The sequence below is a fragment of the Miscanthus floridulus genome, chromosome 2 (assembly GCF_019320115.1).
Source record: "Miscanthus floridulus cultivar M001 chromosome 2, ASM1932011v1, whole genome shotgun sequence".
Lineage (NCBI taxonomy): Eukaryota > Viridiplantae > Streptophyta > Magnoliopsida > Poales > Poaceae > Miscanthus > Miscanthus floridulus.
In genome coordinates this window covers 1,021,840-1,035,564 of record NC_089581.1, presented here as the reverse complement: position 1 = coordinate 1,035,564, position 13,725 = coordinate 1,021,840, and positions in this window count along the sequence as shown.

Below are 13,725 nucleotides of genomic sequence, written 5' to 3'. Positions count from 1 at the left end.
CACCATGGCCTCGGCCTCGGTCTCCGCCTCCACGGACGGCGCATCGACGGCCACCGCTTTGGTGGCCCCGGGCGCCACGACGTCTTCACCGGCGGCCACGGCGAAGTTGAACTCGACCCGCTCCTCCTCGGCGTCGGACGCGGCGCTCTCGTTGCCGGGCACGGTGAACTCAAGGTCGAAGAAGGAGGCGTCGTCGTCGTTGCCGTCCCCACCCCCACCGTCCTCTCACGCCGACGCCGACGCGGCGATGGTCGTGGCGGCGGCTGCGACCGTGGGCGCGCGCTGGGCGCCGGCCACCACGCTGGGCGCCGGCTGCGGATGGAGGAGGAGGAGCAGGTGGTGGTGGTGGCGGCGGCGTTGCAATTGCAGCATCAATGCCAAATAGATGAGCAGCAGAGGCCGCGCGGGGTGGGGGCGTGGGGTTGGACGGGGAGGGCGGCGTCGGCTTTTGACGGGGGCAGAGGGTTGGAGATGTACCCGTCGCTGATCGTGGAGCAGAAGATGCAAGGCGAAGACAAAGGCCGTCCGCCGCCTCTGCTGCGGCCATACGCCATGTCCACGCTTAAATCATGGCCACGTGGACGACCATGTCAGCTTCTAACTCTCCTCATGTCTCTTTTGGACCTGAATGAGATCACTTAAATATATTAGGGAACCAAACATGCGATTTCGTAGTTTGAGGACCTATACAAAACCCGCCCAATACTTTAAGGACCGGCCGTGTAATTTACTCATATTGGAACATGGTAATAAATGAGCTAAAATATTATACAACAAACTGTGAAGCCGAGCTAGCTAGGAAAATTTTAATAGGCTTTAAATTGTTAAAAAATATAATTCTTTGCATTTCCGAATTAAATACCCAACCTCAAAACATCCTCAACCGCCCACTAGATCGATCTAGGCGGTAGTGTCCAGTTATCCACTGCTGGGCGGGGTGCAGGCAAGGATGGCGCGCACATTGCATGAGACATGCAATGACACGTCCATGACACCCCACCAGGCTGGCTGCAGGCATCTAGTGGCGCCCACCAGCTCCCGATCTCCCATGCTCCCTGCTGCTCTTACACTGTGCATGAGAACGAAGCCTCCCAATCCCGCAATCACTACTTCGCGATCCGCTGACTTCCCTCGTGGAGAGATAAAGATGGCAACGGGCACAATTTTTGTGGGTACATTGTATATAAACCCGTACCCGTGAGCTGAAACCCACACCCGCGCCTGCGCCCATTACCCGCGGCGGGTACAATAGTGTGCTCGCACCCGCCACCCGTAGGCATAGAATACCCGTGGGCACACCCACCAGCCCGCCAGATATCAAAAACAGAGAGTGAAAAGTAGCAATTAAGTAGCTAACAAGGCAATTGGATAACATCAGTACAGTACAGTACATGTCAATATCAAATTCTACAACAATTATGGTTCATAGATCACACTCACACCGTCACACAGGACACGATAGTATAATATACATAGTTCAACTTCAACAAGCTGCTATCAATCAGAGTCGACACTGGTGATGCATGATTCTTTCTTCTTCTATGTCTTCAAGGCAAGACCAAAAGGTATCAACATTACCATCATCTTGATCTACAGTAAGGTATTTTTTTTAATGTTAGTAGCTATAGCATATAGATTACAGGTTTTAGAATATCTGAAACATAAAAAATGACCATTTTTATTACCTTTAAGCGAGTGACGAAGCCAACTTTGGCTACACATAAGAGCTTCCACCATTTGAGAAGTAAGACGGCTACGATGCTCACTTAAAACTCTATCACCGGTGCTAAAAGCTGACTCAGAAGCTACTGTGGTGACTGGAATAGCCAAAATATCACGAGTAATCCTCCTCAAAGTTGGGAAATGAGTAGCCACTGCCCCCGGCTAGGTCCACGCGCTTCTGTGGCCATGGCCGCCGCCTCCCCCAACCAGGCCTATGCAGATCTCGTGGGAGGAGGATGAGGGAGGCAGAGGGAGGAGGAGGCCACGTACTCATGTGGTGATGGCCGGAGTTGGGGACGCCGCCGCCAACGCCCGTGACCGGAGCTGGTGAAGGCCTCCATGCCCGCTGCGGTGGTCACGGAGCTGGCACGACCGGTTGAGCTCGCCGTAGCCGCTGTCTCGCGTGCCCGGTGAAGCTTGTCGCGGCTGTCTTCTCGCGCATCCCTTCAGAGCTCGCGCGTGTCCGTCGTGTCCTCCCCGTGCTTGACCCGGTGGTGGAGGATGATGCTACGGACGACAACGTGGAGATCTGCTATGAGCCTACAATGCGGGAGAGATGAATCGAGGGGACAGAAAAGGAAAGGGAAAAATAAAAAAATGTTACAGACAGGTGGGTCCCACATTTTGGGGGGAGTTTTTGGTGATCTGCTAGAGCATCTCCCCTAATAATCTGAAAATGTAGTATTGGTGGCGACCAATACCATCCTATTGGGGATGAAGTATCGGGAGACTGCTGGAGATTCTCTTAGTACCGCATCCGTCCCCAAAAAGGTTTACTACATCTGTACCAAAAAGAAATACAATGCTAGGTACATTCTCGATTAAAGTGTCCAAAAATTTGACCGCAATATTAATGCCTATATATGACGCTAAATAAGTATATTATTATGAAAATATTTTTAATGACAAATATAATGGTATCTATATATTATACGATAATTATTACTAAAATTTTATATAAATTTAGTCAAGCTTGACAAACTTTAACATGATACTATTCTAAAATTGCATTCTTTTTAGAACGGAGGGAGTACCAATTAACTTTCTTCTTTAGTCAAATTATTCAAATTCTAACTAAGCTTATAAAAAAGTTATAAATTTTGTAACGTCAAATTGTGACGCCGAATCATGCCACAGATAGCACGATGGACACTGGGTCACACCGCGGGACCACAACGGATGCCGACTCATGCAGGTTATTAACGAGGGACGCTGAGTCACACTGTAGGATAAGGGATGCCGAGCCATGCCTCAGGAGGCTAGGACTACGAGGGGACGCCAAGTCACGTGACGGGGTAGCGAGCGAGAGGGACGCTGCAGCACACCACATGGTCCTGCGGGCTGCCGAGTGCCACCGCAGGATGTCGAGGCATCAATGAAGATAGTGACCGAAACCATCTAGATTCATCCAGGTTGACATGCACCGCGCCAACTATCCGGGTAGCTACATGGGACACATAGTTTATATTGGTTCAAGCGGGAGATCCTTGCTCCGATCTATATCGGTGTTTGTATTGTCTGTGCTCACTATGTTGGTATGAGCTGATGTCGCTAGACTATGCAGGATGCCGATCACGGGCTCCATGTCCCTCCTTATATAGTCTGGGCATTAGAGTTACAAATAATTCTATGCGAATTGTTTTACAGATATGTTTTCTATTCAGATACAATAGAGTCTGATCTAGTCCATGTGTATATCTACCTATACCTTGCACGCCAAGTAGACGAGACACCAACAGGTAGACTCCACCTCTGGATAGTTGTCTCGGCCCATCCCTAAGGCCTTGGTGAAAATACACAAGGTCTTTATGTACTGGTCAAAAACCCTAGGCCAAAAGAACGGAAACAAAATTCAAATCGCGTGGTCCCGGGACTGGATCTGGCCCAAGTTCTATAAGACTGACTTTGCGTCCATCTCATATTATTACTGCATACCCATTTATTGCCCTGACCATTCATATGTGTCTACCCTTCCAAAGCCCCCCAACTACTATCACGCACACCATGTCCATACCATATTGCATGTCGCCTTGTGTCCAATAATCATATGTCTACTCTTCCAAGCCCCATGCAACTACTATCATGCACACCATGGCCTTGTTTAGATCACCTCCAAATTCCAAATTTTTTCACTCTCTCTCCATCACATCAATTTTTAGCCGCTTGTATGAAGCATTAAATGTAGGTAAAAAAAATAACTAATTGCACAGTTTAGTTGGAAATCACGAGATGAATCTTTTGAGCTTAGTTGGTCCACGATTGGACAATATTTACTAAATAAGACGAAAGCGCTACTATTCATCAGGTTGCAATTTTTTGCAATCTAAACATGGCCCATGTCCATACCATATTGCATATTGCCTTGTCCAATCATATGTCTACCCCTTCCAAGCCTCACCAACTACTGCATGGCGGATGCACGATGCGGGATAAGGGGGGGCTAAAACAATAGAGATGTTGATTTGCATGAAGATTTAATGGTGAAATCAAGCTTTTGCTACAGTGATTAGGCTTGAAATCAAGACATTAGGGGGGGCTGGAGCCCCCCCAGCCCCCCCTTTGGATCCGCCACTGACTGCATGTCATGCATAGGAAAATTAAATTTGGTTTCCAGTAGATGCCAACAAACTACTGTCGTCATGCATAGGAAGACCATAAGGAAGTCCATGGACCAAGCCTCGATGTCCTTCTAGCTAGAACAGAACATTACTACATAAATTGTTTTTAGAGTTGCCTGTTTTCTTTCTAGATATGCGTGGTATCACTAACCACCTATAAATGGGTTCCAGGGACAGACCTCCTGCAAAACTCCCCCGTTTTTAGGCGCAATCAGTGTTAACAACCACACGTAGAAATGCTTTTTCCTAGGGGCAGTTTATGTTTCGTATGAAGTTGGACAAAGACAAACTAACTGCATATCAAAATTGTAGAGCTCGATGAGATCTAAAACTTTATAATTGACGTGATTTTTAACTATTTGAGATCGTTAAAGTCCCAAATATACATGCTAAGTTCTTAGATTTTTAATTTGAGTTCAAATTTTAATTTTTTTTTTGAAAACCTTAGATGGAAACACATAGATAAATGACTAATGGTTAGTTGGCTAAACTTAGCTATGACGTTTGAACATGATAATAAATTACTTGAAAATATTCTACAACAAGCTATGAAGCCTTAGCGAGGGCAATTCGTGATTTTCTTTCCTTTTTATATCAAGTTGGCACGCCACCATGAAGCTTAGTGGACTTCTAATTATGATAACCTAGCGTCCATGATTCCTTTGGGGAGATATTGAACTCATTTATCGTAGGTATGACGTGTACACAAGGGAGCCACTCATTGCGATCTACTAATAATACCAGTATAACATACCACTCATTGAGAGGCACTGGTTAGCTAAGTACATTATTCCATGCATGCAATTTTCATGAAAGGGTGACATTGTTTTTAAGCTAGGTCCACCAAGTGCATTACCGAAGGAGCATGGGTAATTTAATTTAAGTAATAGTTTATATATAGTTTTAAGAGAAATCTATTGTCACACTTGCTCACTACTGGATCGAAAACAAAAATTTTCTGTCTACCTCGGTATTTTTTTTTCAAATGAAGAACCTAAGTATTACACTGTAAAAGGCTAGCTAGCTATCCCACGCTATTACCGTGGACCATCATGGTACTTTGATTCGTTCCAGTGACTGCATGCCTTTTTGACGCGGTGCAACGCTGATACTCCTATATTATATTGAACAGACTACAGATCAGATCAGGTTGGGAATAGATTAGGATATGTATATATTATTAGAGTGGATTTTCTGCAACGGAGGGTAACTGCCCACCCCGGTGTGGTATCTACCACTGGTCCTGGATGAGTGACGCGTGTGCTCTAGTCTTGATCGGATGGCCTTTGCTCATTAACCAAAAACAGCATACTAGTACATTGGCAGAAAGGTCAAGCAGCTTAATTTGGCAGCTTTGGCTGAGTCCCAGCTCCCAAATTCACAATAATGGACGTCGTTTCAGACTCCTGTTAGGATTTATAGCCTCTAATTTTGTTTGATAGCGGAGTACGACTTCTATCGTCGTGGAACTTTGGTCCAGTGGAGCGCGCTATACACGAAAATATTATAGGGCCATCTTCTAGAGTAGTAACCTTTTGTAACCAAAGAAACGTTTTGGGCAAATATTATGTAACTGAACAAGATTTGCTGCGGCTTACTAGTAATTTACAAAAAAAAAAATTGCAACCAAAGGACCTTTTAGAAACCAGTACGATGTCAACAACCTGATTGGATAAAGATCACATAACTACGAAGTAGAACAAAAGGGACTAGAGGACAGCGGCCTCTGCAGTTTTCTCAGCTCCCCTTGACCGCAGGTGGGACCAGCGTCTCACAGTACTCTGGTTCAGAAAAAGGCTGCTTCCATGCATGGAGTTCAAAAAATATAAATAATCAAGCTTCAAATGCTAATATTTTTTTAACCTTACTAGTAGTCATGTACGTGTCCATAAAAAGACTCATTTATAAAGGAGGAATTACAATAAAAATTTCGAGAAATATTTTTTTTAACCTTACTGAATCGGCTTTTGTGGCTGATTTTTTTCTTCGGTTTTCTTTTAGGCTGCTAGTTTTTAGGATGGGGTCCAAAAAAAATTATTTGAACGTTTATTATTACATTATATTGAGATAGGTGAGGCAACAAAAAAGTCTCCAACAATAAATGAATCATACAAAACATATTTCAAACCATAAACCTTTTTTTCGTCGAAAACATTTTTTTGTCAAGTAAATGAATCGTGAAAGATTGCAATACACTTTGCAGTTTGAATACACATGGTTTTGTAGCTCTGTCTAAGTTATTCCACAAAATCACAGTGCAATTTATGGCAGCTAAATAACCTTCACTGCGATCATAAATATGGGGGTTCCAACAACTCACGCCAAATTATGACCTTTTTATCTGAAAGAAAAAAAACTATTACATCCCTCTCCTCTCGACCCTCTCTAATGACCGCCGATTGCTTCACCTGTCAAAAGAAGCGGAACAAAAGAAAACATTACAAAGGAACTTTCATGATTAATAACAATGTGTGCCATGCATACGGATTTGCAGATCATATAAAGGAAACAATAGTTGTAGTCTTGAAATGCATTGCTTACATGAAGGGGACAACATCCACTAATGATACGACTATAGAACCTTCAAGCTTACATAAATGGGAAAATGTATGCAAAAAATAATTCAGTAAACCAAGGATACATTATAGATGCTCCAGAAAATGGTGAAAAATGAACATAGTTACTGAATTAAGGTATTATATATTATACTAATATAAATGGATCAACCGGAAGTCTAGAACCATCGTTAGAAGGGTTCTTGCTTGTAAAAAAGAAAAACATAGAATTGGCTTGAAAGGGAAATTAGAATGCTAGATGCAGATAATCAAACCAGATAAGCAAGAAAAGTTGCTCTCTAGATTTAACATCCAGTTCTGCAGCAGTCCATAGTGGACAAAAAAAAAGAGATGTTTTCCTACAAACTCAGGTACTAATTTGTGCTTTCTTAAATAACCGGATAAACATCAATGAATCAGTTTGGCTTGCATTCCAAAGTGGTTTGCCATTCCAAATGTTAGCGGTTCTGTTCCAAAAGATAAAAATGGTAGCAACTTCATATTTAGGCTTTCGAATCAAAGGGGGTAACTATTGGTTCACCTTATGGCTGCTAAGTGTTCTGGTGAACTGTCTTTGGTTCACCTTATGGTATGCTTTCGAATATGGAAGAAAAGAGCATCTGAGTTAACGATGCACAGTACAGATATTTGAGAGCTTTTTGTTTTGTGCATGACAGATATCTGAACATTTACACTCTGGTTGAAAACACATTGGATACCATATTCACATCAAATGAAATTAGAGGACCCCAAGGCCAGCCTTACCTCGCCGTGCAGGACAGGTTGAGTGAGAGGCATTATATGGTAACACATCTTGTTGATTCTGTTCTCTGCATGAATAATATAAGACAATGCAGCATCTCAGCCCTCATGCATATCGATCATGCAAAAAAATTAGTAGCCATATTCACATAAAATAAAATTAGAAGACCCCAAGGTCAGCCTTACCTCGGCATGTAGGACAGGTTGAGTGAGAAGCATTATATGGGTATCATGATTCTGTTCTCTGCATGAACATTACAAGACAATGCAACATCTCAGCCCTCAGCTTTGCAGATAAAAGGACACGAAAATAAGTAGTGGGAATAAACAAATCAAATAAGAAAATTTAGATAGGAAAATAAGAAATGCAAGCCGAATAAAACCTATAAGATGTGCTTGGAACTACCAATTGCAAGAATCAATGACTCCTTGTGTGTACTAAATCACGGATGCTGATGGAAATGACATTTTTTTTGCCAAAGAAACAAAATAAGCCTGCACAAACCGCCAGTATCAAAATGAATCTAATTCATAGACAGTTAATTTCATATAAACTATTCTGCAGGAAGTGAGCCCCATACCAACCAGCATGCTTCACTGTTTCTCAACCTGAAGCTGGTCACCACGGTAGGTCAGAGGATGATGCTCTATGGGTGGGAGGCATGCCGGGGTGCCGCTGCCGAAGCTTGGAGGGAGGGTGCACGGTTGTCCAGAAGTCAGTTTGCACAGACTAAGAACCAAAGTTTAGTTTAGGGAAAATCAGAGTGAGAGAGAGAGACGGCGGGAGTTGGCTGTCCGAAACATAGTGATGACCGACAGCAGTGTCCTGGTGGCGATGCGGATTGAGTGAGGCTTGAGCTGCTGATAAGGAAGGGGGCAGTTTACTCAGTATATTGTGTTATGTACTCCATGCATGTTTAGCTTAGCCCCTTCTGATACGAAAAATAAATTATGTGCCGTATTGGTTAACTAAGTCTAACAGTTGCCCCCCAATGGATGAGGATGACTAAACATTAACACACATGATTGAAGTTCTTAATTTATGACAATATGATAAAAAGATGCTACTTCGGTGAACTAGAAATCAGAAAAGATGGAAAGCAAATAAGGATGCAATCTAAACTATGTTTCCAATCTCATTAATTTACTCTGTTTTTTATCTTACAAGTCGCTTTTTTTTTAAGTTGCCTGATTAATCAGCCTACAATACGACCATCGCAATATCACTTCAAAACCCCTGAATTACTAATACTGCACGTAGTTCTACTGGCAGAAAAATAATCTAGGCAAGCACTGTGTGTATCACTTCAAAAGCCACCCATTCTGAACTGTTGGACCAAATATGATTAAAAGCATGCACTTGTGACTTGTCTATATAAAGGTGCTGATCAAAATGGCCTTCTAGGGAGCTTGTGTTTCTCTCTTATGGATTACAGTTTCTACTATTTGAAGACTTATGCAACGAGGGCAAAACAAGTAATACTATTCCTAGTATTACTATCAGTTCCAGCTTCTTATCGTTCAGCCATTGTTTGCAAAAAAATGAAATAATGTTGTCTGATTTCTCACATAAAACCTCTAGATATCTATTTCTGGATGTAATGCAAGTATAAAAGACGTCACTGTAAGAAATCTATTGAAGTACTTCTATCTGATATGGCTAGCCTCAGAATGCATCTTCTCTGTATCGCAAGGCCTAACAAGTTAAGAGTTCAGTTATGTACACTGAATAAAAATCTAAATTGTTTTGTGAAAATATAGAACAAGAGTGTAACTGAGTGAGAACATGTTGGAAATCAGAGCTGGAATTATCAGTCTATCAAATACATTTTGAAAGGATAATTGCAAATTTTCAACAAAGGGCTTGAAACTATCAAAGCCTTGTGAACATACAACATTCTTTAGAGTTGTGCTTGAATTAGCTTAACAATTGAGGATGAAATTTGGCAGAAATAATCTGTATGATTGCCACACTGCTTATCCCAAAATACGAGCAGCAGAACAAGCTGTGCCCAGCACTATCATGCTAGCGCAAAGAGTACAACAATAGGGACGAAAACTCAAGTGGATCCCGTGGATGTTGGGGAAAAGCTGTGGCTCGCACCATGTGATGTATTCAGTCAACAAAGATTTTTGTTACTGCAATAAAATAGCTGACCTTACACTGAATTGAAGACGGTACATAAAAATCAAGAACATGGTAGAGAGAATGTTTAGACTTTACTGGACAAAAAAAGTTAATCACAATATAGTAGTTGACAAGAAAAGAAATCAATAGAGAACATCTTGACTGCATAGATAAGCTCCTAATGTATTCAGAATTTAATTTTTGGTTTAAAGAATTATGTATTGAAACTATATATCTTTGTACACAATCAGTATGTGACAATTTATCATGATTTCCTCACATACTTATGTGCCGGTGGAGCTCAGAGAAGATTAGTATGAAGAAATCTACACCGGCGCATATAATTTTTGTTTCAAAAAAATTCGACTGCAGATTAGGGATATTCTAAGACTAAAACTTCAATCGATGCATTCTATATTTTCCGTAGAGATGCAAAATCAAGTGATTCCACTTCAACTATAAGGTGGCACAATGTCTAATCGAATGTTAATCACATTCATCCTACTATTTCAATTGAACCACAAAAATCATCTCAGTTCAAAGCTTTTTTTCAAAGAAATTGAGCAAAAAAAAAAAATCAAACAACGCAAGAGAGCTGTGTCATTTTATTAAGAAAAAGAACATAAAGGAGGGTAGGTTAAACCCTCCTAGTACATACAACCACACTAGCTTGATCATAAATATTGATTTATAACCCTCTTGGGTTTAATATCAGCTTTCCTGAATGCATTTCATCGACACGCTCCTGTCCCTACCACTTTATCATACAGCAGCATGTACTTCTACCAAATGCAGGTTCCACAAAGCCCATATGCATTATGGAAGTGCATAAATTAAGCACACATTAATTGGTGATGTACATAAAAGACTAGAAGTATTAACTAATTCCTACAATCACTAAATCTAGGACTGCTAATTGACTGAGAACACCAGCAGGTTTTCCCACTATGTGCAATCATCAAAAGAGCTGGTCTAGCACGGCTGACTAATTGTCAAGCTAGCTTCATTTGTACAGAATTTCATCAGAAAAATACCATAAAATATGCACATATGAAAACAGGTTCTAAGACGTCCCTGTGGATTTTTTAAGAACAAAACAATATTCTATATTAGTTTATTGGTTGGGATGGGATCAAAAAGAAGATAGGGCAAAGGACACTATATGTCTCCCCCGTCATACCTTCTCAAAGACATTATCTTATAATCAATACTTATCTAATTTGATTTCTCTTACAAAATTGAAACCAGCATAGCACATTTAAAACAAGAAAAAATCAAAGGTTGCTGCAAGACAGAAGAAGGAAGATTCAATTAAGGACAACAGAACAGGAAGATATAATTACCCAAAGCACACACACACAAGGATAAGTGATGTCTCAACTGACCATCACCCCTTCTCATTTAGAATTTGAATGTTCATGGCCATTAAATCTGTCACTACAAAACAAAAATGACCAAACAATCACAAGAGTCACTTTTGTTGACAGATTAAAAAAGCATAAGCTGAATAAATGAAGTCTCTCACACATAACTGCTTCGATAGCTGGACTTCAATCAATTTGATCCAACTCTAGCTGCAGTGATGATCAAGTGCAAGTCTTAATTTGCAATGCTTATGCATCGAGCAAAAGAAGAGAGACTTTCCAGCAGTAGTAAACGGTTAAAGTCTTTACATTAATTAGTTTGTGCTCCTGATTTTTCTTCTCTTTCTTTCTTGTAAATAGCATTTCCTCTTTTATTTAATATATAACTAGCAGGGACAACCCCTACTGTTATTTGAAAAAATATGCTTCAATAGCCATGCTGAAATGCTTGATAACTAGTCAAGAAATGGCAATTAATAATACTAAAATGTCAAAACTATAAAAACCGAATATGTTGCACGACAGAAGCATATAGAATTTTGAGCTGAACATACAATTTAGATCACAGAGAAGACAAGAAAGAATAAAAAATATCTTCTATACCTCTGATCTCAATTAGGTGACCAATGAATAAGATCTACAGTGAACATAACCTTAATGTAAACTTTTAAGGCAATCTAGGATATTAATCTTTGTCTGAATCCAAGATAAACCACATTTTTAGCTATTCATTAGGAACATATAAAACTGATGGCACTATAGAAGTAATTGCCCCCAACGATTCTCAAACATATAGGCTCTTCAAATTGCAGAACACTAGACCTTAACAAGATGAATTTTGTATCATATTCTTTACATTTCAACAAGCAATATAAAGTTAGCTATTGATTAAGTTGCAGTTGATTGCTAAGTGAAGGGAAGATATATTTTTACCTTAATAAACATATTGAATTTGAATAACTCATGATCGTAATCATTACAACATGCTGTAATGAGATGGTATGCACCCTGAAGTTGTTAAATTCTATCATCGTCAAGGTACATCCATGCAATCACCAGTAATGGCTGCCCTAAAGTTAAAACTTCATTGAAATAGTCAGCCACGAGGGGGAACCAAGATTAGAAGCTAAATTATTTTATTACATAATCATAGTTGGTAATTAACTTAAGGATAGAAACTATTACATTAGTCTTCCATGTGTGTTTTCTAGGAAAAAAGAATGTTATGTATTAGTTCATTGGTTGGGAACAAAAGGAAAAATAGGGTGTCCTATGTGTCTCCCCCGTCATACCAACTCACAGACACTATCTCATAATCAACCTATCTAATTTGATTCCTCCCTTACATAAACGAAATCAAGCACATTCAGAATAAAAAAATCAAAGCCTGCTGCAGCACAGAGTCAATTGAGGGCAACACAGTATAGGAAGATAAAATTAGCAGGATGAAGAGACGTTACCTTGGGCTTGATTAATCATCTGCCTCGGTTATTCTCCTTCGGATCAAACATGCATGTGTCCACCTTCGGATCCATATGAAGTAGAGGAAACTGCAATCCCTTAGATTTTAGGGCCAAGATCCAACCCATTCTGAAGTTCAGGGAGGAGGACGGGCCAGCTGCTTACCGTGGTGCAGACAGAGATCCACTCCAGAGGCCACGTCCTGAGGAGGGATGCGAGGATGAGGCCGACGACGCGAAGCTCTGGCCACGCCATCACGCATCGCAAGGATGAACAGATCGAGCGCGGGGCCACCTCTCCACTCATCAACGGGGTTCAATGTGCGTGATGGGAAGGGCATAATTTTTTTTAATTTTAACCCTTTTTGGAATATAATTTTAAATCTAACACTGTCGGATTTTTTTTAAAACTAACACTTTTAGCCGCGCCTATTGCCCTGGCGCGGCCAAATTCCTGTGCCACGCCATGCATGGTGGCGCGGCAGAGGGCTGACGTGGCGTGGGCTGGCCTGGGGGACCGAGGACGTGGCAGGTCTTGCCGCGCCACCGAACGTGGCAGTACCGCACCCTGATCCGTGGTGCGGCTGGACCAAATATATACCATGTGCGAGCCCGCCCGCCCGCACGCACCCTGCCCTGCCCGCCCGCCCGAACGCCGCAGCCGCCGCCACCGCCAGCCACACGCGCCCCGCCGCCAGCGCCCTGCCTGCGGCCGCACGCGCCTGCCCAGCCTCGCCTCGCCCCGCCCACCCGACCTCGCCTCGCCCCGCCCGTGCCCGCACGGCCCGGCCTCGGCCACTCGCCCACGCCGCGCCTGGCCACTCCCGCCGCGCAGCGCCCTAGCCGGTCGCGCCACGAACGCCGGCGCGTCAAGGCCGCCCGCTCCTAAGGTACCTCCCTCTCGATTTCATATTTTTTTATTATTATCTAGTATAGTTAGTATTTTTTGTATCCCTACGGTACCCCCACGTGCCCTCGCAATTCTCGAGCGGCCGGCGCAGAAGCAAAAGAGTTTATGATGGTCTGCTAGTGCTAGCATTTCTAGGAGCATGTAGGGGCATCGAGGCTATTTTCATTGAGTATTAGTGTCTTTGCGATATCTTAGAACAACTATTG